A 25,173-nucleotide genomic window follows, 5' to 3' on the forward strand; every position below is an offset into this window, starting at 1 on the left:
TACATGTACAACGAAATTATGAGTGGAATGTAAGATTAACTAGAGAAATAGAGTAAATATACATGAATTAGGGATTGTGGTAGTCAAGCCATTAAGTTGTAATATATCAGACACCTGTCTATTGTAGTAAAGAGAGAGCTGAGTGTGAAAGCAAAACTGTTGATTAACTGGTCAATCTAAGTTCCTCGCTCATCTATGGGCTTCAGCTCTGGGAAGTGACCAAAAAAAATGAGACTGCAGACAGAAACAGTGGGTGTCGAGAGATAGGGTGAGGAGCTAGGAGGGGTTCAGAGTAGTGTCGTTATTCCTCCACATCGAAAGGACCCGATTGGCATGGGCATCTGACTAGGATGCGTTCTAGGTGAGGTGTTTCAGGCATATCCAACTAGGAGGAGATGCTGGCACAAACCAACTTGCTGGGGAAAGCGTGTCTCTGAGGGAGGTGTGGGCAGGTCTGCTTAGACTATCGCCCCAGTGACACGGATGAGCAGAAGAAAATGTATGGATGGGTATGAGACGAGGTTAAAACCTTCTGTGTGGCTACACTAACGTTGGCAGCCTTTAAAGGAAATTCAAGACACTAGACTTCTTTAATTTTCCGGTTCTGTCACATTAACGTAATGGATTCCTCTTTCAAATGTTACACACTCACTACACACACATATCAAAAAGCACATTTAGATAAAGTGCCAACTAAAGCTAGCAGAATGTCGACAACATCTGTATCTTAAAATTTTAATTGGCTGCCAGACGGGTGGCAAGACTGGTAATTTGTGAGGGTACATAATTCATCAAGTAGAGGCCAAGCATATGCTGGAAGGAGAGATGGTCTCTGACTGAACAGGGGGCTTTTAATGCGAAGAGATAACTCAAAACAAAACATCACATCACTGTCGCACAGTTTCAGATGAATGTCTTTATCCGAACGTTGAGAGCCACAACAAACCACCAATTCAAAATTTGGAGGAAAGAGCTGCTTTTTATTCTCCGCCGTTAACCACTGGTCACCTCCGATGGGAAATTTGTGGTTTGAATTTAGACTCAGTTGCACCATATTCAGAAACGAAGGGTCAAAAGTAAGTGCATAGGGAATCTAAAATGTGATGATTTTCCAAACTTAGTCCCATCAGTCCAGAGCAGGGTTTAGATTTGATAAATGTCAGTTTGAGTGGTTTGAGTGTAAATATCTAAATTCTTCCTTTGACTCACACGATAGTTTGTCTGTTCCTTTTAGCAGATTGTCTTCACTGTGCCATGCCGCTTCATATCTCTTTCAAACTAAGCATCCCGACTTGTCAGTTATTCCAGAATGCAGCCATGCATTTTACCCGAGTGCTCTCACAGCACGGGGCCATGTGTGCAAGAGTGAGCAGTTAACACGACTTATTTTCTAACTACGTTTTGCATGTCAGTGTCAGGTGTAAGTGTAGGTTACCAAAAGTTAACAAAATTTCGAATTTTCCATGACATGTTAACAAATGAACATCAAAATCCATTGTTTAAAATATTTATGAAATAAAACTAAAGAGTCAATGTTGATAAAAGAAGATTAAAAAAAAGCATAGCACAACACCCCATTATAAAAAAAAAAGGACTAGTTAAACACACCATCGTGAATAGTTTTTACTAGTACAACCCGATTGTGGTGATTTTATATAATTTACCACAACATGATGTTTGTATAATCATAATAAAAACCCCTGGGTGTTCTCTTCTTCATACACATGCAACTGCTGTTGTCACTGCAACAACTTCTACCTGTTCTCTCAGCCTTCCTCACACCTCGAATTGCTTCAAGCTGTGTTCCTACCAGATGTGTTTCAGAGGTGCAGCAGTAACACACAATCCAACATGGAATTGCCATGGAAACAATTTCAATTTGTTTTCAACGCTGAGCTACAGCGACAGTCATACTTGAGGGTACCTCAGGATGGACACAAGTTCAACTTGCTAAAACATATGGAAGTTTCAAAAAGGATAGAAGGATGGCCAGTGAAACAGGGTAAGTAAAAGCTGTCCACCAGGGGCAGATAAAGTACTGAGCTACCCATTATTTCTTGATGTTTTGCTTTCAAGGAGAGAGACTTGCAATTTTTTGTAGTGCAAAAGTGGTAACTCTTCAGGCTTTCAAAAGGTCCTTCAAAACTGAAAACAAGCTATAATAATAAATTGTTCTTCTCCACATCCTGTACTTCTGTCCATTTGCCATAACTGAGCTGAACATATCAAGTAAATTAAGGATATGAGATCGTATTGTATACACTCCTTGATCTTCCCGTCAGTGCAATCACCATTGATCATTTCTAACAGGGTTTAATGCAACAGAGAGCTTTTTCACTACTACACACATCCATAAACACATTTACAGTTTGTACTAGAAAACCTATAGATATAATGCATGACCCACCTCCTCACCCCATCATAAATACTTTACTTTTAAACCTAAAAGCAGTTCTTAACCCTAAAACAAAAACAAAGTACTGTATGGCCCAAAACATCCTCACTCCCAATATTTAAAGGTTCACACTGGTTCTTACAAAGACAGACATACAAGCAGATACAGGGGTGGCTGTAGCTTAGGTGGCAGAGCAGGTCAGCCACTAATCAGAAGGTCGGTGGTTCGATCCCAGGCTTCCTCCTGGCTGCATGCCAAATATCCTTGTGGTCCTTGTACCAAATATCCATCAAATATCAGAGGGCCCGGTGGCGCCAGTGTCCGGCAGCCTCGCCTCTGTCAGTGCGCCCCAGGGTGGCATTGGCTACAATGTAGCTTGCCATCGCCAGTGTGTGAATGGGTGAATGACTGAATGTAGTGTGAAGTGCTTTGGGGTCCTTAGGGACTAGAAAAGCGCTATACAGATGCAGGCCATTTACCATTTAGACACGTCCAGCATCATGAGTCTCCAGCTCTTTTGCAGTGTTCTCAGACTGCACTGAGAACATCTGCTAAAGCCTCAGGCTGTATGCCTTGTTTAGTGTATTTTATATACTCATCTTAACCAACTGATGAGGCAGACAACAGATAGAGGACTGACATTTTTGTCACATGCAAAGATTTTCTTTGTCATCAAAGTGCCTATAATAATTATTTTTGTTATAATAAAACATCACTACTTATTTAGAATTCTGTATTTTCTGTAGTCATGATAGGCAAATGAAGCAGTCGCAAATCAGACACTTTCCAAATACTTCATGGTGGATAAAAATTTCATGATAACTTTCTGCATTCACATTTTCATCAATTTTGACAAGATCTCCAACACCACTGTCTGAAGGGCCCAAAGCCCAAAATCATGACAGAGCCTCCACCATGCTTTATAGATGGCTGTAGACGCTCGCTGTTGTACCTCTCTCCTGACGTCCTCTGTATATATTGATGATGATTTCAAGCAAAAATAACCCATCTGGTTTCATTATTCCATTTGATCTGTTGGCTCTGATTTTCCGTCCAGTTTTTATGTAATTTGGCATTGCTTGGCCCTTACTCCTGGTTTCCCTTCCTTACGAATGACTTCCTGACAACCACCGTTCAACTGACACCATTTCTGATGAGGCTTTAGTGAACAGTAGATGGACCAACTTTCACTCTTCACTGTTCATCGACTGCAGATAGTTTGTTGGGACACACGATGCTAAGATGTACCAATAATTACTTTTGGTATTTTCTGCCATTTTTAAAGAAATAGGAGAAAAATTGTAACAGGCTGCGAGTAACAAAGTGCCTAAAGATACAAATTAAAATGGGCTGTTTGGTAAGATGTATGTTATGTGTATTCACAACACTGATTCATCCCTAGAGTTAGGTGCCTTTTATATGCATGAATAATTCAAAAGGTCAGTGTGAAGTGGCTTCAAATTTGAAAAAAACAAAACAAACAACAACAAAAACAAAACATTTTAAACATGATAAAAAAGTCTGGCTCCTACAATACAAATATAAAGATGAGGGGTGTCATCGAGAGTTTTGCACAGTACTGTAAACCAACTGAAACCCAAAATATAACTGAAGAGAAACAGTTCTTCCACATCCTGTACTTCTGCCCATTTGCCGTAATTGAGCTGAATATATCAAATAAATTAAGGATATGAGATCGTATTGTATACGCGCCTTGATCTTCCCGTCAGTGCAACCACCATTGATCATTTCTAACAGGCTTTAATGCAACAAAGAATAAGACTTTTTCCAGCAGAGAGCTTTTTCACCACTACACACATCCATAAACACACACAGTTTCTACTAGAAAACCAATTGATATAATGCATGACCCACCTCCTCACCCCATCATAAATACTTTACTTTTAAACCTAAAACTAAGTATTAACCGTAAAATACACACTCCCAATATTTGCAGTTCACACTGGTCCTCACAAAGACATACATACGCAGACATATAAGCACATACACACTCGCTCCCAGCATCATGAGTCTCCAGCTCTTTAGCAGATGTTCTCAGTGCAGCCCTCAGGCTGTATGCCTTGTTTAGTTTAGTTTATATACTCATCTTAACCAACTGATGAGGCAGACAACAGATAGAGGACTCTCACTGTTGCCTCATAAAAACATTTTTTTTGTCATTGAAGTGGCTATAGTTATTTTTTTAATTATCTGGTCAATTCAGTCTTATTTATATAGCGCCAAGTCATAGCAACAATCCAAACTGGGAGCTGGTTGCACAGAAGAGGGGCCTGGAAGCTGACGGCTCTGCCTCCCATCCTACTTTTAAACAATCTACGAATCACAAATAATCCTGTAGTTTGAGAGATAAGTGCTCTATTGCAGTGAGACAGTACTCTGAGGGCTTTAGGATAAGATGGGGACTTATTATTCAAGATCTTGTATTTGATGAGAAGGATTTTAAATTTGATTCTGGATTTAACAGGGAGTCAATGAAGAGAAGCCAATATAGAAGACATATGCTCTCTTTCTCTAGTCCCTGCCTGTAATCTTGCACTAGAATTTTAGATCAACTATAGACTTTTTAGGATGTTTTTAGGACATCCTGATATTAACAAATTACAGTAGTCCCGCTTGGAAGTAAGAAATGGATGAACGGGTTTTTCTGCAGAACAGGACGCTTCTAATTTTAGAGATACTGTGCAAATGGAAAAAAAGCAGTCCTACATGTTTGTTTAATATGCATATCGAAAGACTGGTCCAAAACAACTGCAAGATTCCTCACTGTGTTACTGGAGGCCTAGGTAATGCCATCTAGAGCGAGCATTTGGTTACATAGCACATTTCTAAGATTTTGAGGGCCGAGTACAATAACTTCCGTTTTTATCTGAATTTAGAAGGATTTAAAATTTAGAAGGATTTAAACTGTAGGGTTGTAAGACAGCCCTACAGTTTAAATAGCTGATGTGTGTTATCTGGACAGATAAAGTTGGGTATCATCTGCATAGCAGTGAAATTGTATGCTATATCTTCTAATGACACTGGCTAAGGGAGGCGTGTACAATGTCCACAGTGGTATTAACTCAGAACCCTGTGGAACTCCATAACTATCCTTAGTGTGTAAAGAGGACTCTCCATTTACATGAACAAAGGACATTGGAGATTGGCCTATAATTAGCTAACACAGCTGGAGCAAGTGATGGCTTATTAAGTAACAATTTAACTACTTTCAGCCTGAAGGCCTCATCGGTACATAGCTGATTTTAAAAATGCATTTGTGAAGATATTTATAAAGTCATGTATCAAATGAAAACCAAGCCAGGAAAAAGCAACTTCCTGCTTAGAACCAGGAGATTTGGGGGTTGTTTTTCACAAACACCAATTCAGTATATCAGGTTACTTGGTACTCATAGGACAAGGCTAGTTTTTTGCACTGTTTTTAGTCCGAAGTTCTAAACTTAGTTAACTGATCTCTAACCTTAACATTTTAGGCATTTCCTCTAATAACAGCTTTAAAGTCATCGTTTTCCAGGCCATAACTTCACTGTTCTGGTTTTCCTCACTGTACCCACACTTCTCACATTTTCAACTGCAGAATGCTGCTTTTTTAAGTGTTTTTAATAAAACGACTATGGACTACCAGCTTATCACAAAAGCTGGCAAACAGTTTTATTAACTATTGCACAAGGTGTTTTACTGAGCTAGGCAGAGCACAAAAAGAGCTAGAGCTCATTCATCAGATTACCTGAAAATGCTCCAGAAAGTGGGTGAATAAGAAACCATTTACTAACAAATTCACCATGTCATGCAAAATATGTAATTATTGACCTCACAGTTTGCTTCTGCTGCCCCCAAGTGGTCATAAAAACGCGGGGCTGTTATATTTCTTCATATATTGACTACGACTCAAAACAAAGACGCTCAAAGGTAAATAAGCCTAAGTTTAAGTGTGACGTTTGAGTGTGAAGGCAGGATGACGGCTGGATGAAGATCACAGTCTGAGCATCTCTCTCTCTTTTCGTCTTCCACCCTCCATAGCTTCTGCCTCTTGAGCCTCCAGCCTCTTGAGTTTTAACCTACAAGTCAGCCCTCTCAGTCTTATCAAAAATGAATTAGCCATGCTACACTTGATAGTATAGAGCCTCAGAGGTCTCTCGTGGCACCAACACATCTTGCTGTAGGCAAGTTCATCTCCCACAAACCAACCAGCACATAGTGAGACAGACAGAAGTTATCTATGGCTTGGCACAAGCAGCCTGTACAGTGCGAGTCTCATGTATTAGGAAAAGAAGCTAAATCTTTCATTCACACCACACAAAAAGAGGTCACTTAAAGGTGCATATCTGACGAAATTACAGATTTGGAATCCAGTCAGAGGTATTGCACCACATCTAAAGTCAACCAAAAAGGCTTTTTCAAAACTATAAATCAAAGAAAACCACAGAGTAGCTGCGTCTTTGCTGAAAATTTGATCCCCGTGATGAAATCTGAAACCAGTGAATGATATAATAAAAACGGAGAGAGAGGGGGGGAAGGGGAGATGGTGGAAATAGAGCGACAGAGAACACACTGTCATTGTGAAGGATCTAGGCCACGTCCCTAAGAAGCAGGGTATGATGGCAACAATACAACATACTGCACAGGACTTAAGAAAATAGCTTGCCGCAATATTTTAACATAGTCTGATCATGAAATACGCGCACAACAATAACCCCCACAAAACTGAACTTAGGTTAAAATTTTTCAGAGATCTAAAGACCTGACTTCCACTTTCTTCCTTTATCATTAAGGGAAGTCAAAGAAAAACAACTTAAGTCTCACTGATTGAGTTTACATGTACAAATGTATACTGTTTCCAGTGGTACAGCCATTTCTCTTTGATGGCATGATATTATTTGGAATACTCACAAAGTGTAGGATCTCCTACAAACACCTTGTCCATATTTATGATCTATGGATGTATGGCTATTTTATAAATTGATTCATGTAGGTAGTACTTAAACATTCTTGACTTCAAGAAACACAAAACCCCATAATTCCCTGTAACACTAACATGTTTTACATTCTTTTTTGTAAGGATTAACACACAAATCGTAATAGACTGTAAGCTTTAGAGATCCTGTCAGGAATACTTTAATTTATTTATTATTTCACTTATTCTGAGCCTGGCGAGCTGTTTCCACCTGTTTATAGTCCTTGTGCTAACCAACCTTTTAAAGTAAAGTCATAATTTATGTTTCCAGATGTGGTAAATTACTTTGTTGCAGCTAGGGATGGGTATCGTTTAGGTTTTATCCGATACCGGTGCCAAACCGGTACTTTTGAAACGGTGCCGGTGCTTAAACGGTGCCCAAACCGGTGCTTAAAGAATGGAAAACACAAAATTGGTCCAAAAACCTCTCATGTTCAGCTGTTTTTTTTGTAAAAGATAACAATGTTAGTCTTTTCTGCAGGTATAGGGCATATATGGTATCACTCTGGGCTGGAAGCAGTGCTTAAACAATGGAAAAAAACACAAACTTTGTCCAAAAACCTCTCATGTTTAGCTGTTTTCCACTTTTTCTTCGGTCATTTTAGCCTTTTTGGCCAGGGTGAAGGGAGTATCTGACATCAAACAAGAAGACAGCCGCATGTAGCTATGATGGTGTTTGCTAGTTCACGTTACATGCATTAATTTAATAACGCGGTTAGCTTACTCAACGTAAATTACACACGAACAACATTAAGCTACTCACGCAGAGAAGAACGGCTGCTGCTGCCATCATCATTTCTGCTACACTGGCAGGGCTAGGTTCATCGGATTTAAAGTGTGACCTCCTTTGACAGTATCAGCTTAAAGCACTTGTTGCAGGCTGCTGAGTTTGCATCTTTTGCTGTGAAGTACAGCCAGACTTTTGACCGCTTTGCCTTGGGCATTTTTAATCTGTAGCTCTGCTCTAAAAGAACGTACGTACCTGGACCCGCCTACTATCCTCGAAACGTAAAATGATTGGCTAGAATCTAAAGTGTATCATTCCATACCAGTTGGTGGCGGTAATGCACCTTTCAGTTGTTTGCCAACCGCCAATAGAAATGTAAGGAAGAAGAAAGTGTATCACAGCTCAGGAAAAAAAAGCACCGAAATAAAGCACCGAAATGCGCGCTGCTTTTCGGTCTGGTTACTACCGTTTATGTCAGAACCGGTGCCATGATGGCACCGGATACCGGTACCCATCCCTAGTTGCAGCAGTTTAAAAAAAACAAAACACTGGCTGTACACCTGCATATTTAAAATGCAAATACTGTATTAAGATTATGGCAGACTAATGTGCTCATAAAAATACATACTCAGATATAAGATTGTGACAATAATAGAATTTCAAAGTCAATACCAATACCCAGAAAAGTACCTGAAACCTGATTTCAAATATCATAATAAAAATGAACAAAATAATCTGATCTTTCTTAAATAAAGATAGGAAAATACCAAAATAACATTAAGAGCAACACCAATGTTACATTGTGTAATGATCACACAGTAACTATAAAGTATATGTGACATATTTTAAGATGCTGTTCGAAAGTGCAAAAAAACAAAAGAAGAGAACAGGGTTTTGGGGGATTTTTGTTTAAATTTTTAAAATTTTGTATTTCAATGCTGGTTGTTAAGGTAGGCTGCTGCTGTTTCTAGTTCTAGTTCTAGTAGCTGACGGAACCACAATCCAGCCTCAATCTGGGACCTTATGAGAAACTTTCTTCAAAACAAATAATTGTATCCTTCTGTTAAATGAAGACTAACCCCCACATTGTTGTTTTATCATTAACATTAGCCACTATGTTAATAATAACATGGTATCAAAACATTATACTGCGTCTTAAGGATTAGTATCAAGTTTGAAATTCTAGTATGGTGACAACCCGACTGCAGACATGAGACAACTAAAACGAGGAGTGGTGCCGTTCAACTTCTCACTTCATTTCAGCCTTTTTGTTTACAGTTCTTGCTTATGTAATTTTGTCCATTTCAAACCCTCTCAAGCTGATTTTTGAGCATCATTAATGAAAAAACCGACATGTGCACACGTTAAAGGTCACTTTCAGTTTTATCAAAGGATCAAGCAGCCAGTCAAGCCCAGTTTGTCTGAGAGCACGTAAGCTCAGTGACTGAGCTTCAACCTCACTGTCATGATGGGAAAGGATAAAACATCATGGGTGAATCAGCCACTCCACGTCAACACAGCAATGGCCTTTTGGTGTTCATCAGCAAAGTTCATTCAGTTTAAGTTCATGAGTTCATCTCACATACTACGTCCCTCATGAGTGACATAACAAAAAGAAAGGTAGGCGAATCCAAAGTGAATCATTAGTGAAAAAATACATCCATAATCAATGCGTCATTAACTTCTTCATCAACATAGTAACATTACTCTTGAAAAAAACACAAACTGCTAACAAATGACCAAAATAATGATAATAATACGCTTTTCTTATACTTTTTGTTAATTTTCTAAAAAACAAGAGGTGAAATTACAATGTTATTACACATCAGGCACCATCTTTTTTATTCTCAGGAAGCCTGTTATTTGACATGTAGCAGATTAAATAGTCAACGATGTAACTACAGGAAAATCATAATCATCAATTCACAAGTATACTGCTAACCCTGAAGTAAAGTGCTGCAACTACTCAGCCGTTAATTAAATCAAGTCATTCACAAAATGAAAACACTGTGTCTGTATGTTTATGATCTTTTCATTGAAACTGTGTTTTTAATAGAAAATAAAAGGTGAAGAGAATATTTCTCTGCCTGCAGCAGAACAATGTCACATGAGAACTCAACAGTTGACCCACCTTATGGTTGTGATAACTCCAGGCTCAAATGTGAATTATATTATTAATGTCCAAGCTGTCATACAATCAAGTTCTCCTGCCTGAAGGGAGGAATGACAATAGTGTCTAGCCTGAGCTAGGTTTATAAAGACAGTTCTTCATGACTTATACAGTGTTGTGTGTCACTTTGACAGATGTTTATTGTTGCAAATATGTAGGCCTCTATTTTTACGTGAGATTACGACACACACTAAGAAATGCGAGGAGTGAAGTTTTAGAGCTTCGAGAGAGTGACAGAGATTAAGGGTCGGCAATCTACTGGGTGTTTTTCTATCCAGGTATACTTTCACTACATTGAGTTTGGGATCTGATGGTACTTTGCTGTCTTTGTAATTCCAATAATTTCGACATGTCCCTAACACCACAGGCTGAAATACAGCCTTAAATCAAACAGAGGCTCCACCATGTTTTAGATCCTCACAGTTGTCACTCTCTCCATATATATTGATAACGATTGGACCTGTCATGGTCCTGCGTCATTGACCCAGCTTTTTGTGTTTCCTTTTGGCTTCATCTTGGGTTTGGTGTTTATTCTGATTTTGTATTAGTTCTTTGGAGTTGGTTGTCGTGTTTATTATCCCTACCTGTGTCTTCCCTCTGTGCTCTGTTCGTGTCCCTGTGTTTGTGTTGTAAAACAGTCTGTGCGTTTCCTGTTTTACTTTGTAGGTCTGCTTCTCGTTATGTCCATTAGTTTCAGCTGTGTTCACCCCTGCATGTCATCTCCTCATTACCTGGTGTGTATTATAGTGTGTGTTTGCCTCTGCTCATCGTCGTCTGCGGTTCTCTCTGTAACTCCGCGTAAGTCAGTGTGTTCTATGTCTCTCTGCATCCTCTGTTCTCCGTCCCATGTTCAGGTCTATTCTTTAGTTTCCTCCAGTTTAGGTCTTGGTTAGCTTCCCACCCTTCTTTGCCTGTTTTTGTTATTGCCACTTCTGTAAATAAACATCACTCTCATCACCAGTCAACTGCCTGCATTTTGGGTCCTTTTCCTCCTACACCACATGGCTCGCCCCGGCAGCCATGACAGGACCAAATATTTCTAATTTTTAGATTTATCACTCAATCAGACATGTTGCCTTGATTTTCAATTCAGTTCTTGTGTAATTTGGCATAACTCAGCCTATTGTCCCCATTTCCCTTCCTTAACCCATTTAATCCCAAATTTTCCCTGCAAAATAAGTGCATGCATTTTACTCTTTAGACTTCCCCTACAAGCAATGTGTTTAATTTTGTTAACGTAATAGGGGGTTAAAACGGCAACAATTGTTGCCAGTGGGATTAAATGGGTTAACAATGGTTTCTTGACAGCCACCCTTCCACTGATGAGACTTGTGAGCAGTAGTTGGATCAACTGAAGGGTCAGATGCATCTCTCAGGTCCTGCATCAGGTCTTTGTTGGATTCTTTTTTTTCCATTTCTTACAGACAAGACTTTCAAAAGCTGTTCACCTGCTGTACATAATAGATAGCCTTTTAGTCTCAGCACTTCTTCTTTTGTCTTCCACTTGTCTAGTTTCCTCAGATTTTTTAAAGACACACTGCACACAAAGCTAAAATATGCCGCGCGTTTGGCTAATACATCGTTGGGTATCATCTTGTTGGTCTAAAAACCCTTTTGCATTCCTGTCAGACTGTATCATCTTTCTCGACTCAAGAATAGTGTAAAATACAATGTATATGTGTAATGTACATAATGTAAAAATGGTTCTTTGCTAAGTTTTCTGTTGTGTATAGACACAACACTTAAAAAACCTTGATAGTCCTTCAGAAAGGAACAAAAACCAAAACAAAACAAGAAAGCTTGCTCCTTGGTAGCAAAATATAAAGAAATGAGTGTCTCAAGACTTCTGAACTATATCAGCTATCTCATTATCTAACCTCTAGTATCAACTATCTCTAAAACTTTACCAGTCTTTCTTTGTAGCCACTCACAGTATACAAAACAATAACAATCCCCTCCAGACCAACATCTTTTTATTACCTATGTAATAAAAATATAAAAAGAAAAAATATTTAGTTTGTGAAACTTGTGAAGCACACCTATAACTGTAAACAACATCAGCTTTTAATCTTGTGTTATGGCTTTTTTTTTTTTAATAACCTCCCCTGTGCCTAGTCTACAGACTGAGTGAAATCCAGTGGGAGGCTGCAGTAGGCCACTCAACTCCAAAATAAACACAGAAGGCACAAAAGTATTGGCCTTATCTTTGGCATACAGTATCCAGCTCTCCATAATACAACTACACTAGTGGCTGTGTAAGGCTGTAGAAGCTGTCGTGCTGTGAGCTAAATGACAACATCAGTTTGCTAATGTGCTCACAGTGGCGATCTTAATAGGTTAAATAAAAGTTCACCATGTTCACCATCTTAATTTAGCAGGTTTTCACACAGCTGAAGCTGAGAGGAAAGACAGAAATTTACAGCTAAATTTACAATCAATATGAAACACTAAGAGGTGCTGAATAAAAAAGAAATAATTGGGATAGTGAAAATAAATGCAAATCATCCTAAGAAGATGACTGCACTGTCTTTACCTAATTTAATCGCAATCCACTTAAGAAAATAGGAGGATATTTCCACCCAGGCTGTGTTTCACTCTCGCCCGTGCACTATTGAGTTTTTCTCAGTTGTTTGGGCCACGTATTATGTTTTATGGTAGGTGGTAGGCATTACCTTAATCTCACCTGCCACCCAACATCAACCAGGGAGGTACCAAGAGCAAGGCCACGTCTTTGGCTAAACGTTAAGCATCCATTAATTAAATTTAATCCTAAGGCTGTGCACTTCTCAAATCCTTGTCTCATATATTATTTATTTTTTTCTAATGGTGGAACAAAAATTACATTTAGCCTGGTGGCAAAGGTTAAAGTGGTTAGCACTGTCGCCTCACAGGAACAGCGATAGTAGAGTTCACCAGCAACGGGAGAACCGCAAAATAAACTTTAAAGACAAAAAAATAGAGTATGGAAAACACAGACAGTGTTTCCAGTGGGTACTTTTCATTGTTTTTGACACTCAGTTTTACTTCTGCACTTTGTACGTTCTAACTTTGCTTTTCTCAGCTGGTGTCTGACAGATCAACAACAACACGAGTAAGAGTGGCCCAAAGACCGGCTGTACCACATACACTGCCTCCATCTGACAACAGAGCTCCCTGCAGGCAGACAGGCTGTCCCTGGAGGACCAGTCCAGGTGTATCCTGGCTTTTCTCCTAGGAGAGATGTAATAAAGTCCATAAATGGAGGGATGGATATCTACCCTGCTAAGTTTCACCTCAATAAATAAATAAATAAAGCTATTGACAGAACCTCTAAGTAAAGTGATGCTAAAGCATCCTTACTGCCTAATATAGAATTACCAATTTGAGATTATGGAATAGAGAACAATGGATCAGTATCAGCTATTTTAATATTGTGACAATGAGATTTTTACTTTTACTTGGAGTGGAAAATAAATTACACCCCGGCTACAACAAAAACAGAACAGAACAAACAGATCCGGTAAATACATATTAAAAAAAGAGAGAACAAGATGAAAGAAGCTGAGTGGGACGAGGTCGAACAGAGGGGAACAAAAGCCGACCAAATCAGAACAAAACTCTAGTGTTCTCTTGTCTAAAACTTCCTCTTCTCAGCTCTGCCCATGCGGATATTAAATTGCCTCTCAGCTGTCTCTGATCTCAAGGAGGCTGAACTGTTTAAAAGTCTGATATCACATTGCCTCTCTGCTCCTCTTCCTGCTGTCTCCCATCGAAGAACAAGCGCGCCGCTTTGTTTTAAAGGTCCACTCCCGCTCATATATTCGTAAATTTGTTTTTCCAGATGAAATTGACAAGCAACAGAGAAATCAATGAGATATCACAGTGGGAAAAAGTATTTGATGCTGCTTTTCACTGTTTCTCAGCAGGCAGGGCTGCACCCGCATTATGCAAATACAACAAAGCCCCGTCTGTAGTTACAATGCATAGACAACATTGGAAACATCATCATCTCCCTCTCTTTCTCTCCCTCTCTCTCCCTCTCCATCCTCTTTCTCTGTCTTCTTCCCCCCCTCGCTGTCTGATCCAGCTGCTCATTTGGCAACAGAGCAAAGAAATAAATGAAGTGCTTCAGCGGAAGGAAAGCTTCACTGCGAGAGGGATTGTGGGCAGAAGGAGTGAGATGAGGATTTGGGGTGTGTGTGTGTGGGGGGGGGGGGGTGTTAAAGACAGTTTACTTAAATGAGTGTCTTTTTGGCTTAAAACATCAGTGGGACTTTTGGCTTAAGGCCACCACTTTCCAATCAACCTGTGTCCTTGGGTGTTTGGATTTTGTAAACAATTTGAAAAGCGGTGTTTATTCTTTTTAAGTGCAAAAGAAAACAACATGTACAAACAACAGAGTCTGAAGTCACACTGAACAGCAGGAAAGGATAAACCTAAGAAACTAAGTGAAAGGAGATCTGTTGTTAGTTACTGCATAACACAGTCGTTCTTCAAACACTATAGGGTATCGTTACAGACAGTCGGTGGCCACTTTGTAAGAAACACCTGCTCATCAGCTTGTTCGTGGAAATCTCTAATCAGCCAATCACATGGCAGCAACTCAATGCATTAGGTATGTAGATATTGTGAAGACGACTTGCTTAAGTTCAAACTGAGTATCAGAACGGGAAACAAAGGTGATTTAAGTGATTTTGAACACGGCATGGTTGTAAGTGCCAGATGGGCTGGTCTGAGCTGCTCTGATCTACTGGGATTGTCCCACAGAGCCATATCCAGAGTTTACAGAGAATAATCTGGAAAAGAGAAAATATCCAGATAACACCAGTTCTCTGGGTGAAAATGTCTTGTTGACACTGAATGGACAGACTCCTTTGAGCTGACAGAAAGGCAACAGTAACATAAATAACCATATTTTATGACCAAGGTATGGAGAGCAAGTAAAAATGCCCATTGGGGTCTACATTGGGCATTTGTGAGTAAGCTGTTGGGCCGTGTGGGCAGGGGAGATAGAGTAGGTCCTCTACCAGTTGGAAGGTTGGCAGTTTTATCCCTAGCTGTTCCAGTCTGCATGCCAAAGTATCCCTGAGCAAGATACTGAACCCTGAGTTGCTCTTAATGTGTTCACTTGAGTTTCAATGGTAGACAGAAAGCACGATACTGCTTGTGTGAGTGGGTGAATGACACATGTTGTATAAAGTACTTTGAGTGTTCATGTAGAGTATAAAAGTTCTATATAAGAATCTTTCCTTTTACCCTTTTACCTACATTGAGTTCCTTTGGGCAAACCTAATATGGACTTCCCCATATAGGCTACCCCAGTGTCCAGAGCGTTTTTTTCTTTCTGGGCCCCCAAGAGAGGATTCTGTGGGCTGCTCACTGTGGGCCACGTGGCATGTGTGCTGGGGAAAAGCATCTTTGAACACACAACACATTGTACCTTGAAGCAGATTGGCCACAGCAGAAAAGACCACACCATGCCATTCCTGCCAGTTAACAACAGGAAACTTTCCCACTGGCTCATCAAAACTGAACAACAGAAGAGTGAAAATGTTGCCAGGTTGAGTCTCAATTTCTGCTGCAACATTTGGACGGCGACAACATGAAAGCACAGGTCAATCCTTCCTTGCATCAACAAATCAGGATGATTGTGGTGGCACAGTGGTGAGGGGGGGTTTTCTTGCTATACTTTGAGCTTTTGGGTAATGACTGGTTTGGAGTCCCATAACTAGTGACCATAAGTGGAAGAATATCAGGTGAACAGCTAAAAAAGACATGGAATCATAACATTTGCTCTTTTGGCTCTGTTTGACTTTTTTCTACTTTTAGTCTGCTGTTCTTATTTTCTCCTAGGAGAGATGTAATAAAGTCCATAAATGGAGGGATGGATATCTACCCTGCTAAGTTTCACCTCAATAAATATATTATATTATGGTCAACAGCATTCGATACTGTTGACCATAATATCCTATTAGAGCGATTAGAACATGCTGTAGGTATTACAGGTATTGCACTGCAGTGGTTTGTATCATATCTATCTAATAGACTCCAATTTGTGCATGTAAATGGAGAGTCCTCTTCACACACTGAGGTTAATTATGGAGTTCCACAGGGTTCAGTGCTAGGACCAATTCTGTTTACATTATACATGCTTCCCCTAGGCAGCATCATTAGAAGACATAGCATACATTTTCACTGCTATGCAGATGACACCCAGCTCTATCTGTCCATGAAGCCAGATAACACACACCAATTAGTTAAACTGCAGGAATGTCTTAAAGACATAAAGACTTGGATGGCCACTAACTTTCTGCTTCTTAACTCAGATAAAACTGAGGTCATTGTACTCGGCACTGAAAAGCTTAGAAATATGGTATCTAACCAGATTCTTACTCTGGATGGCATTACCTTGGCCTCCAGTAACACTGTGAGGAACCTTGGAGTCATTTTTGACCAGGATATGTCCTTCAACGCACATATTAAACAAATATGTAAGACTGCGTTCTTCCATTTGCGCAACATCTCTAAAATTAGAAATATCCTGTCTCAGAGTGACGCTGAAAAACTAGTTCATGCATTTATTACTTCCAGGCTGGACTACTGCAATTCATTATTATCAGGATGTCCAAAAAACTCACTGAAAAGCCTTCAGTTAATCCAAAATGCTGCAGCAAGAGTACTGACAAGGACTAGAAAGAGAGAGCATATTTCTCCTGTTTTGGCTTCCCTTCATTGGCTTCCTGTTAAATCCAGAATTGAATTCAAAATCCTGCTCCTCACATACAAGGTCTTAAATAATCAGGCCCCATCTTATCTTAATGACCTTGTAGTACCATATTACCCTATTAGAGCACTTCGCTCCCGCTCTGCAGGCCTACTTGTTGTTCCTAGAGTATTTAAAAGTAGAATGGGAGGGAGAGCCTTCAGTTTTCAGGCCCCTCTTCTGTGGAACCAGCTTCCAGTTTGGATTCGGGAGACAGACACTATCTCTACTTTTAAGATTAGGCTTAAAACTTTCCTTTTTGCTAAAGCATATAGTTAGGGCTGGACCAGGTGACCCTGAATCCTCCCTTAGTTATGCTGCAATAGATGTAGGCTGCCGGGGGATACCCATGATGCATTGAGTTTTTCCTTTCCAGTCACCTTTCTCACTCACTATGTGTTAATAGACCTCTCTGTATTGAATCATACCTGTTATTAATCTCTGTCTCTCTTCCACAGCATGTCTTTTATCCTGTCTTCCTTCTCTCACCCCAACCGGTCACAGCAGATGGCCGCCCCTCCCTGAGCCTGGTTCTGCCGGAGGTTTCTTCCTGTTAAAAGGGAGTTTTTCCTTCCCACTGTCGCCAAAGTGCTTGCTCATAGGGGGTCATATGATTGTTGGGCTTTTCTCTGTATCTATGAAGCGCCTTGAGGCGACATTTGTTGTGATTTGGCGCTATATAAATAAAATTTAATTGAATTGAATTCTTTTTTAAGTATTTAGTTTCTTTTTTCTAAAATGGCTCACCTGTCTCCATGTCAGTCATTACTATATCCGACACATATACAGCACACTATTTCAAACACACAAAAACCAGCAACGCAGAAAGTTATACAGGAAAGAGAAGAGACAATCTAGCATCTCTGCAAAATTACAATTAAATTAAGTTCTATTTTAAAATCAAGGCAGCAGAAGGAAGAAGCACCATTGTCTTCTTTTTTTTTCTCATTTTGAAATGATGCATGCTCCCCATACATGCATTCATTACAGAGATCTGAGGTAAGAGGCCAACTCTCCAGGCGTACTTGTCTGTGTAACAAGAAACTATACCCAAGCAAATGAAATTAAACACAAATCTGATAACAATTTTAAAATCAATACAATAATGGGAAGCCAAACTGAACTAAAAGCACTCTCACCGTAGTTAATCTCCAGAGACCATAGTCCATCAGGACAACCAGACACCTAGTCCTCAAAAATAAGACTTTTATATGTCATACAGTCAAATGCAAAGTGCAAGTACAAAACTGAACAGTGCAGTCTTACACAATTTCAACTTTTTCACTTATCATCTTTACAACAGCAAAACAACAGACTATTCAACCAGAGATAATAATAACCAGAGTCACTGATAATAAATTATGAAAAAAGACAGGTGTAGTGCTGTGAGAACCACACACAATGCATCATACAGTATGCTTTCTGTCATGCATGGCATCTGAACTTCTTTAGGTTTTTTGAAGATCGCCTCTTATCCGAGAAGCTTCTTTACTTCTAAAACCAAAAAGTAAAGAGTCAAAAAGTCCAGAACTACGTTTCCATAGTTGGACAGTTTCACACATACACATTTATTATCTTTGCACAGACAAAACTCCAAGAAAACCCCTAGCAAACCAAAATGTATCACTAAAAACAACGTAAGAACATTCACTTTGCGTACTGCCCAGATGAGGAACAAAAGTGAATACAGGAAGACGGAATTTTAGAATACTCTGCAGAATAGAAAAGGTATTGCAAACATATGGATTTATCTGGGATATACTTTAGGGAAAACTGTACGCAGCAGGCTAGTTGCTGCGCCTACTAGTTGGGTCGGATTTGAGATTCTATTCTCACTGTAAAAGAACCACTTTATTGGGAACAGGACCAAGACCACCTCTTCCAAAGGGTCTCGATGCAATTGCTTTGGTCCACACGCAAATCTGATTAGCATGTTCATATCTGTCCAAATAAATCACACCAAGGGTAAAAACAAACAGGAGTTTGATTTAAATGGAATCAACAGCGCGGGTAGTGCATCTCAGCACAGTGAAACTGGTTGTGATAAAAGAGAAAGAGACAGTTCAGCTAGAAAAAATACTTCGGAAGATCATTTAGAAAAATACTTGAATAAATATTCAAAATCATCAAAAATATAAATATATATTTGAGAGTTATTTGGGTTTTGTTTAATCTGCACAAACGTTTCTTTGCTAATCTCTAATTGCAGTATTATTTTTTGTTCCAGAGCATTTTTGTAAGGTTGCCGAGCAACCAGCCAAGCACCTCACTAAAAGGTCAAAGTGTTCACTGAAACAGCAGCACTGTCCACCCATGGTTAAGCGGGGCGATTTGTGCCGTATATTAAATGACAAGAAATGCAAGAAACTGTGCAAAAAAAAAAAATATGGTCAGCGATCATATCTGAGACTGAGGACACTGTGATTTAATGATCTTAACACCCTCTCAGTCCACAGGGACACTTGTGCAAACAGCGCTGTCCTCACAGGCTGAATATAACAGAAGATAATACTTAATAATAAATTAAAGATGATAACTTAACCTTTACTTTACTCCCTAAAGAAAAAGAAAAAAAAATAGACCACAAACGACACCACACACACACTTTGAATTCCCCCCTTCGGCAACTCAGGAATGGCCTGATTAGTTCCCATGACAACAAATCCCAACATGAAAGAGCGATCAGAAAAATGAATCAGTAGCAGTCGCTGTTAAGGCCGCCAGAATCGGAAAGGTGAAGATAACGAGTGAACCAGAGGTTACCAAAGTGATACAAGCTGCCCGCTCTTCACTGCTTCATTCTGTAGAGTTTCTGTAAGGGACAGTAAGGATTAAGTTTATCTGTGGCAGCGTAACCTGCTTATTGTCCATTCCTGGAAACAGACGCAAATTCCTTTACGCAGGACGGGACATTAAAAAATAAAAATAAAATAGAAAAACTTGGAGTGTTTACGCAAAGCTGATCCAAACACTGTAACAGTGATGCAACGTGCCGCAGCCAGCGAGGCTAACAAGAGGCTCATGACTGAAAAGAAAAATGCCTTTTATATATAAAATATACATAAGAAATCAAGCAAGAGTCTGAAAGTAAATGTTACTCTGGACTCAGGAAGAGATGCACAAGAAAATCCAATCACCTGTCGACACCATGTCACCTGTTTAGGTTGAACAGATTCGGACGAAATCTGTGACCTGGCAATTCAAACAATCGCAAATGTATCTTTTTAATGTTCCCGTTAATAGTTTTTACACCTGTAAAAAAAACTCTAAAGAGGTAGTAAAACCATAAAAAAGGTTTTACAAAGTATAAAATATCAAGCAAATGCTAGGACTTAATTCCATTTTGCCTATTCAGCTGACTTATTCAGCCACTAATGATGAATAACTGGTGCTGACAAAAGTGGGGATGTCTGAGCATCACACACTTCATTTCCTGCGCTGAGGTGAATTTTATGCATCAATTTGCAACTTTTTCTGCATCAGTTTATCAAAGAAAAGTCTATTCACATAAAAAGGAAAACACAAAAATCAAGCAGCAGGTAACAGCTCAGCATACAGTGGAATATACGCAGTGACGCTCTCAGGCAGGGATGCTTGCAAATAATTGTTATTGCCTATTTTCTTACTTAATATAGTTTCTGCTGATTCAACACACATACAAGTACGATTTAGTCCTCCCCCCTCTTTTGTGTGTGCCTGGATAAAGAAACTCAAGAGTGAAAAGGGTTGATTTTTCTAGATATTAGGATATTTGTTTGTCAGCTGTTTGAGAAAGTAATCTGCTTATTATTATGTGTACATTACCTATGTTTGTGACTGATAAATTAATTCACTTTAACTTATCAACCTGGTAAAACAGTGGCTCAAAATGTTCTTGTTTTTCAGACGTTTCAAGAAAAAAAACAACCTCATGTTGGACCCGGTCGCGTTGTTCTTTCTGACACACCATTGGACAGGTCAGACAGGAAATGCTATCCCATTGCTGATTAAGGTAGGTGTGTGTGTGTGTGGTAGAGCTGCCTGCTACCAAAAAAATAACCAGTTGTATGAATGCATACTTCATATTCATATTGTAGTAGTAAAAAGAAGCTGGCCCTCTTGATTAATCTCTGACATTTGCTAAATAACTACTCTGCTGTTTACATCTTCATATCCTGAGGGTGGAGACATAGAAAACCCTGTCCGGTGTAATTAAACGTCCCAGTGCCACAGTCCCCTCTCTGCCATCAGATAAGCCTTGAGTGAAGTCACCGGCTCACTCCGAGGGTCAAAAGATGCTTTCACAAAACAGTGAGAAACTACTGCTCAGCGGGATAATTCTTTGCCAAAACAGCTTTGCGGAAACTGTCTGCATGACGTGACTTTCAAGCTTTCTTTTAAAATATAACACATAAAATATTTGTAAATTATTTACTCAGTAGACATTATGTTTATTATGTAACAGCACTTCGGGTGTGAAGAAATCATGGTTGACAAATCTAACTTTGTTCTGACATTTTAACGTGTTGTTTATCCAGGAATAAAATAGCAGATTAATTAATGAAAATAGCCCTGAGGTCAAGTACATGTGTTACTTGTACACTAAACTGAACATGATTTAAAAATAAGTACTTCTAAAGCCTAAATATACAGCACCAAAACAAGTACTAAAAAGTACAAATACTGCAGTTGTGGTACTTGTACTTCATTGGCTAGTATACGGTCTGTAACAGGAGCACTAAAGAGACACCGTGTCATACATGAGAGAGATGTCAGACTGGATTACAATCTAGGTCCAGTGCTTCTGTGTAAAACGCCTAGTTAAGCTATGAAGACACCCCCTCCTCCTCTTCCTCACTCACATTCCCCTAGTGTAACGCTGCCAGTGCAGGAGATGTTATTATAACATCACCAGCAATTCTGCAAAAAATTGCACTTCCAGAGTGGATTTTTAGAGGCCATCCAACTAAACAGGAATGCTGTATGCTGAGATGGTTCATTTACTGTAGAAGATCAGTGATGGGAGGCTCAGTGAAGCCTAGTATGGCGGGTGTAAAGATGCTTCTGGTTTGTGGGAATGTGCATGATAACAAAAGAGGGGTAAGGAGCATTGCATTGCGAGAATATTTTCACAATATCCACAAACTCAGTGAAATGTTAAAAAGCTGCAGGAATTATGCGGAATTAAGTATGCAAATAGCAACAAAGGAAAAAGCGTGTGTACGATGCTTTATGAAACAATGCATCCCAGAAAGCAGATGGAGCACCTACCTTGATGTTGTCAGGCGGATACTTGTATCTGTGCATCTTCTCTGCTGGAGCACTACAAACTGTTCACATCATCCGAGGGAGAGAGAAAAAATGATAAAAAAAAAAACAAACAAAAAAAAAAACCATTTTTTTTAAACTCTCAATAAGCATTTAGTTTGAAAAAACCTGGGGGACAAAAAAAACACAAAAAGCTAGAAGCTCAGCTCAGCTCGACTCTGCTCGGGATAACTACACTGTTTTCCCACAGACTGGCTATTATGTCTGCTCTTCATCAGGGAAAAAGCTTCATGTTGTAGCATTACGCTAGTCAAACGTTAACGCAAGCGCTGACGATATTCTACCGCAAACCGGGAAGAAGAGAGATGCTCTGCTCGTGATTTCCCGTCATCCCGCTGTGTTTTGATGATGATGTTAAGAAAGCAGAGAAAGGATGCTCTTAGGATGTGGCAGCAAGCAGGTCCTTTCGCTCCTGCTGCCTACGGAAGCCTGCGCGCTCCGGGTTTTCCTTCGCTTTTTTTCCTGATACAAGGCGAGCTGATAATTTAGTATCCAGCTTTTGCCAGCTATTATTATTATTATGCTGCAGTCATGAGCAAAATAATAATTGTAAGATTTTTTGAACGATACCCAATACAAGTGAAGTTCAAAAAAGTGATGAAGTCTACATTTAAATTTACAGAGAGACAGATACTCAGATAACTCAAAAGTAAAAATAATAATATATTTTTTAATCCCTTTAAATTCGTTTTAAACCCATTTTCTACAAGTTCGGTATGACCGTATAAATATTGGTAAATCCAAGCTTTAAATAGAACAAAATAAAGTGTTGTAAAGGCTAGACAATTACAGACAGGCTAACTCCGCCCCACTTGCGTTTAGCCTAATAGAGACCTTTTACAAGATTATCTTTAACTCTAAACATCCAAAGTTTAATGGGTTGTTTTGTTGTTGTTTGTTTTTTCTCTATTTTTTCACTTTTACTTCTTTTTGACACTTAAATTGTGGTGTTCAAACACTTTAATTGACCAAATGATCTATTTAAAATGTACATACTTTATTTATTTTTGACTTTGGTGGCATTTTTAGAGCTGAGATGGTTTGGACATGTGCTGGGGAGAGATATTGGATATACTGGACAAAATATGTTGATGATGAAAATGTCAGGAACAGAGGTAGACTACCGAGATTATTGGATGTAGTTTTTTTTTTTTCAAAATCAGCTTTGATGGGCACATTTTAGAGGTCAGCAAGCTGATTGTAAGTTTAAAACATTACAGTATATTACGCCACAATTGTAGGGCTTTCATTGTGATGAAATAATTATTCAACTGCGCAAACTGAAAGATGGATATTAATGTTTAGCTGAGACGTTAACAGGACAAAAAACTATTTCCTCAAGAAAGTTTTCAGCAGCTGTTTTATCAAGGCAGATGCTGTGGATTTCAGAGCCATCTAGTGGAAACAAGTACAAACTGCAAAGAGTAAAGCGGCCTTTTCATTGGCCTGGGTGACAATACGCTCACATTTAATGAAGGCAAACACACAGAAAAAGCCATCAGAGATCTCGATTGATTCATTTTATTTTCCTCAAGGACATTTATGAAGGCAGAAACAAAAATCTGATTCTGTTTTTATTATACACAATTTTGAAAACTGAATTATTTTCCAAGTCACCATCACATCAACATAATGTACACACAGTACTATCTACAGTCACTGAAAGCCCGGGGGTTTGGTACACAGCCTGGTTCTCCGAAGGCATCTTGGAGTCACATCTGATTATTATCATTTATGAGAGCAAAGACCATCTCACTGCTCCGACACCTTTGTGAGGCCAGACTTACTTCAGTGTTTGAACTCTTGAGTATGTGGAGGGAAAATTTCAAGAAACCAAAACCAAAAACAGGACAATTCACAAAAAAGCCGTGGTCTGCCAGCTCTGTGGAATGATGATCAAAAAACATAAGACGTTTTCAAGCTATGTTTACACACACACCACCATTACAGCATTTTCTCATTTTAGGCTAAACTCAATTTTATGTTACTGGTAGCTTAGAAAATAATCAGTTACACCACCCAAAAGGCTGCTTTTCAACATCTACCCACAGACAACAGAGATTTAAAACATAAATGAATGAAACTTTAAGGAATGTTGAACATAAATGAGAAGAGTTGACATTTTCACACAAGACAAAACTAACATTCAAAAGAAAAGTTTCAATGAAACGAAGATTTGGGTGCAAAATTTGGATGTTTTCTTATTATGAATCAGCAAATATAACAGAGTCAGAGTTTTGGACCCTTGTTAAATGACAGTAATACCACAGGGTATTAATGGTGGTAAAGATGTTACTTTCCTTTCTAGTAACTGACTAGGACAGCAATAAGCTTCCATAAAAATAAAAAATGGAAAAAAAACCCCCCAGGATATCAATTAGATTTTTTTATTTTTATGGAAGCTTATTGTTGGGGGGGGTTGTTGGGGTTTTTTGTGTTTTTCCTTGTTAACTTGTTAATGCACAACATTTTAAACAAATGGTCTCTTAAAAGACTTCTTTTGTTTTACTTCAAGCAAACACTATATCACACAACTACAGGAAAGGATCACGACTCTGATAAAAGTGAAGTCAATTGGGAAGTTCTGGCTGCCGGATACGACCGCAAGACTCAACATTTTTAAAGACTGCAGAAAATCTATATGTGATTTGACCATATTTGACCTCCCATTGAGTCACCTAACCTTAGTGATCAGGAAGCCTGATAAATACTGTATTATGGCTGCTGTGTGGGTTAGGACCATCAGCCTATCAGCAAAGAACAGATTAAAAAAAAAAAGAAACAGATCTGACAGACCAGGCTACAAACACGATGACAAACATCCTCATGCTTCACAGGAAAAAAAGATCACATGTCCTGC

At 39.1% G+C, this 25,173-nt stretch overlaps 1 protein-coding gene across 2 annotated transcripts in view; it reads right to left on the minus strand.

The window, feature by feature from the left end:
- b4galt2 (UDP-Gal:betaGlcNAc beta 1,4- galactosyltransferase, polypeptide 2) overlaps positions 1–22,913 on the minus strand; it is a 214,791-nt gene extending 191,878 nt beyond the window's left edge. Inside the window, exon 1 of one of the 2 annotated variants that reach the window (XR_014870507.1) lies at positions 22,257–22,913. The gene's annotated coding sequence lies outside the window, so the exon portion shown is untranslated. The remainder of the gene's footprint in view (positions 1–22,256) is intronic. The other variant, XM_085139623.1, reaches the window with a different exon arrangement.
- Positions 22,914–25,173: the final 2,260 nt, after the last annotated feature.

Source organism: Neolamprologus multifasciatus, chromosome 18 (assembly GCF_963576455.1).
Source record: "Neolamprologus multifasciatus chromosome 18, fNeoMul1.2, whole genome shotgun sequence".
Taxonomy (NCBI): Eukaryota; Metazoa; Chordata; class Actinopteri; order Cichliformes; family Cichlidae; genus Neolamprologus; species Neolamprologus multifasciatus.